Source organism: Xenopus laevis, chromosome 1L (genome assembly GCF_017654675.1).
Source record: "Xenopus laevis strain J_2021 chromosome 1L, Xenopus_laevis_v10.1, whole genome shotgun sequence".
Taxonomy (NCBI): domain Eukaryota; kingdom Metazoa; phylum Chordata; class Amphibia; order Anura; family Pipidae; genus Xenopus; species Xenopus laevis.
Window position 1 is genome coordinate 84703412 of NC_054371.1, and position 5588 is coordinate 84708999.

Below are 5588 nucleotides of genomic sequence, written 5' to 3' on the forward strand. Positions count from 1 at the left end.
CTCTTCCTTGCTTTAAGTGAAAAGGTGGCGTCTAGAATTGCCTTATATAATTCAGATCATTGTCCTTTGGGTAAATAGCCTATTGAGTAACTTATTTTTCATAGGTCCACTAGCAGCCAATCAGTTAATGTATATTGTTTGAGGTCAGTGCTTTCATTGGGCCAACACAGAATATTACACCTTCGGCCATTTCATTGTCACTTTGGCCTTTTGTTTGGATTAACTGTCCTGCTAAAAAATGAATTTTCTCCCAAGATTCCAAAGACTGAAACGTCCTTTTGCCATATTTGTGTACCTGTATTTTGCACCATCCTTCTATTTTAACTAGATGCCCACGCCCTGCTGAAAAAAATCAGCCCCACAGCATAATGACCAACCTCGCCCATTGTAGCGTTTATTCTAAATGACACTGGAGAGGCTCAAGAACAAAAAGGTAGATGTTATATATTGGCTCGTGGAGTATGCATACCACCAACAAATGTCTGCTTTTTTTTTTTTGTTTAATAAACATGTCACAATAAAATACATTTTGCACCTTCGTAGATATTGAGTATCCCAATAAAGTCAATATGTCCAACGGGGGGTGGGAGGTGAATATGTATAGCTATATTTTAATTTTAAACATTTGATCAAAAACTATGTACAACTTTAAAGGAGTGTTAATTTTAGTAGGTTATAGAATGGCTAATTTTAAGCAACTTTTTAATTGGCATTCATTTTTCCTTTTAACAGTTTTTGAATTACTTGCCCTTCTTTTCACTCTTTCCAGCTTTCTCTAACCCCCATCTATACACACAAATACTCTGTAAGGCTACAAATATATTGTTATTGCTACTTTTTATTACTTATATTTTTGTTTAGGCCTCTCCTATTCATATTTCAGTCTCTCACTCAAATCAATCCATGGTTGCTAGAATAACTTTGACCTTAGCAACCAGAATGCTGAAATTACTGGAGAGCTGCTGAATAAAATGCTAAATAAAAGCTCAAACCACAAATAAAAAAATTAAAGCCAATCACAAATTGTCTCAGAATGATATTCTGCATTATACTAAATGTGGATTTAAAGGTGAACTACCCCTTTCAGAATATCTAACTGACTAAAAGGCAGCTAATTACTAGTCCCTTTTACTTTCTTAAATTTAAAGTGGAAATAAGGTTGCCACCTTTCTAAAATAAATTAAATCCAGCCCAGATGTAATGGAGGTGGTGTGATGCAAGGGGTGGGACCAAACTGGGACAAACAGGTGGGCATTTTGTAGATGGGGCAAAGTATAGCAAAGCAGGAGAAAGCTGGTACTTGCAATACTGCTCTGTGATATTTCACAGCTAGAGGAAATTGCAGCCAGGAGGTATCCCTGTGTGCAAGAGATTCCGTGCCTGGTATATGTTCTGTGGGTGAGCTTGGCAGCACTTAGACTTCAATTCCACTGGAAACAAAATTGGAAGAATGGGGATTCAGCAACTTTTAAGTCTCCCCCAGTTATATCTTTAGCTGCTTAGATAAGTTCAGCGGAAACAACGTAACAAAAATGATCAAAAACTAGAAGAAAATAAATTCTATTTGTGAAAAATAATTATACTACAACTTGAGTATTTTTACATCATTGACAGTTCCCTTATTCAGCACCTTTGTCAGTATAAAAAAAAATATATATATCTATATATGCTTTGTCTTTGTTCAGTATAAAATTAAAAACTGGGTAAACAGATAGGCTGTGCAAAATAAAAATTGTTTCTAATATAGTTAGCCAAAAATGTAATGTATAAAGGCTGGAGTGACTGGATGTCTAATATAATAGCTAGAACATTACTTCCTGCTTTGCAGCTCCCTTGGTTTCCACCAGGCAGTAACCAATCAGAGACTTGACAGGGGGATGGGGACACAAGTGTTTGTTTTTAAATCTGAGCTGAATGCAGAGGATCAATTGCACTCACTGAACAGTTATGTCTAGGGATGGGCACATTTTTTTGCCTTGTTTCGCTGCAGAAATGATGGCCATAGACTTGTATGGCGTCATGCGTCCAAAAAAAAAATTTTTTTGACGTAACGAGAAAATTTGCCCATCCCTAGTTATGTCTCATGTGACCCCCCCTTCAAGTCAACTGACTAACTCAGAGTTAGAGAGCTGAAAAGCAGGAAGTAGTGTTGTGTTCTGTTAGACATCCAGTCACTCCAGCCTTTATACATTACAGTTTTGTCTAACTATATTGGAAACATTTTTTATTTTGCACAGCCTATTTACCCAGTTTTTATGTACATGTAAACCCACTTACACAAAAATCTTTGGAGAACTGCCATTCTGGAATCCTTCTCCTCCTCTAACCCACTCTGCTCCCTTCCTCAGGAATTGATTTGGCTGTTGGCTCATGAGCATGCTCAGTTCTTCTCAGCTAGGAATACTAAACACACTCTCCAGTCTAAAAGCAAATGAAGAGATAGTATTGCTGGCTCCCATAGATATTCTAGCTGTCTGATGCAAATTTTTTTCTCCCAGCCACCTCTCCTGAGCTCAGCTTAAAGGGCCCAGTAACATGGAAAAAAAACCACCAAGGCAGTTTTAACTTTAAATGCACAGAGTCTTTATTAAGAAATTAATTATCTATTCTCTGCTTGTGCTCCTCTTCAGAAACTGCGATAGGACGACGATTAATCGCGCGGCACTCGATTTCTCCTCCTAGGCTATCGGCTATATAAGGCAGGGAGGAGAAATTGAGCGCCTATTTTTTTGTTACTGGTCTTTTAACCCTTACAGCAGAACATTTTATCAAAGTATGTTGTGCCTGTAAAAAATTGCATTCTGTATTGCATTACAGCATACATGTCTTGTTTGCAGATGTCAAAGTGATGATGTGTCAGAGGGGAAAATGGCCGCTGGGTGAAGCAACTATTTGTTTTAGGAAAATGTGATGGCGCTGTCAAATGAAGGGGGTATATGCAGTACAAATAATTTGGCTTGGGTGGGGAAGATAAGCCCAACTTTTATACATGGTAGGAAAATGTAGGCTTTACATGTCTAAGTGTGTTGCTCTATGTAACTTTTAATTTGGTTTGTATGCCTTTTACATTTTCACCTTCTGCTTCTTTCCAGCTTTACAATGGGATAACAAATTGCATCTGGAATTCTAAACCGCTGAACAAAAAGTTAAATGAATCAAAAAAAAAAAAAAAAAAAAAATTGAAAAATAAATTGCATATACTCTCAGAATAGCATGGCCATCTCATTAAAGTTGCAATTAAATATTTACTACCGGTACCTCTTCAAACGTCAAGGGATGTATTGAAGCGCATTGACATTCACGCTCTTCGTTATCTTGCTATGTCTTTATAAATTTTTTTTACATGTGAGGCAGCAGAGAAGTTAGCAGTGTAATGAGATCTATGTGACTGGGGCTGCATTGTGCATACAAGCAATATTCTTTTTGCAGTTCCCTTAGTATTGACTTGTTAGTGACACCATATATGCAGTGTCCTATAGGCATGCATTATAATTAACAAGAAAATACAGGAATGTATGTCAGCTTTGCACTATATACATACAACACATTGCTGCAGATAACAAACCATTCAGTTATACCAACACATAGGAACAAAAAAAAACTGGACTTTCAGGGATAAATATTTATTCTTCCCAAATCTTACCTTCACTAGTAATGAAGCGGACTGCTCCACAGTCAACAGCGGGTCAGTGCCAAAGCACTAAACTGCAGTGGATGTTAAATAAATATTTTTTTTTAAATTACATTTTAAATGATTTCTAAGCAAGTTCCTCAAGTTAATATTTACTCCCTGGTTGCAACAAAAGCTGAACATACAACTAAAGATCTGCTTGTTTGGTGAACAGATATCCCCCCCCCTACCCTGTATGTTCACCTTGAGCTGGACGATATTGGGGTGCCCCAATTATTTGGCCCTCTATCAAGTATCAAATCATAATGAAATCAACCTTTCCCAACTGATATCTGGGCCATTAGTTTGCAGCATGGAAAGAATGTCAGCTTGAGGAAGTACAGATATGGGACCTGTTATCCAGAATGCTCGGGGCCTGGGGCTTTCCAGATACTGGATCTTTCTGTAATTTTAGATCATAATATCTTTAGTCAACTATAAAATCATGTAAACATGAAATAAACCGAATTGGCTGGTTTTGCTACCACTAAGGGTTACTACTATCTTAGTTTGGATCAAGTACAAGGTAATATTACAGAGAAAACAAATCATTTCCAAAAATTTGGATTAGTTGGGAGTCTTTTGGAGACAGCCATTTCATAATTCGGAGCTTTCTGGATAACAGGTTTCCGGGTAACAGATCCCATACCTGTACAATCAAACTAATATACCAGAAACTAGAAGAAATAAACCAACCTTTTTGTGAAAAAGAATTATGCATGCATAAATCGCAAGAATTCCTTCAAATATGAGATTGTCCTTTAAGTAAATGGAAAGGTGTATACACCAAACCATAACTTTCCTATACTGATCTGACAGTCACCACTATCCCTCACAGAACATAGAACAAAAGTGAGCTGTGCATGAATATCTGAAAGCATCACTGTGTTGCACAGAGAAATATGCACCAATTCAATCCCATTTATTACTTTAGACTAAGTGAAAACTCCCTGCGCTGTTTAAATAATTCTGATAAAGTATAAGGGTTTTTAAAATACATGCGGGATCTTCTCACATCCATAATAAACAGCTACAAAGGAGTTAAATGCTGAATAAGCGAGACAGTTGGTACACAGCCTAACAGGCAATTAGTTTTCGTGTCACGTTATTTAGCTTTTTATTCAGCAATCTGGTTGCTAGGGTTCAAATTACCCAGCAACCATGTCTTGATTTGAATAAGAGACTGGAATATGAATAGGAGAGGGCCTGAATAGAAAGATGAGTAATAAAAAGTAGCAATAACAATACATTTGTAGCCTTAGGGCTAGGCCACACGGGAAGATTTCAGGGAGACTAATCTTTCTGAATGGCTTGCTGGTATCTCGAACCCGCTAGCGCTAAAGTCGCCTGCGCCTATTGTGAATAGGCGCAGGCGACTTTAGCGCTAGCGAGTGCGAGATACCAGCAAGCCATTCAGGGAGATTAGTCGCCTCAAAGACGCGGCGATTAGTCGCCAGGCGACCTATCTCCCTGAATCTTCCCGTGTGGCCCTAGCCTTACAGAGCATGGCAGATTTCAAAATTGAATATAAAAAAAATCAGTTTGCTGTTCTGAGAATTGGATTTCAGTGCAGAATTCTGCTGGAGCAGCACTATTAACTGATGTGTTTTGGAGAAAAAAAAAAAAAAAACACGTGTTCCCATGACAGTATCCATTTAACTTAAAAAGCTGAACCACCACTTTAATAAGTATACGAGTCAAGTCACAATTGGAATGCAAGGTATGTTGCATGTTTATATACACCCAGAATTATTAGATGGTACACCAAAGCAGAATAGTTCTCATCAAATACATAAATACTTTCTATTGAAGTATGTCCTGATTTAGCATTATATTATGCTGCACATGCAACTTAACTTGCAAATTGTTTAGGAAAAGAAACATATTTAAAAAGAGAATGATTGAGATTAACATTCTG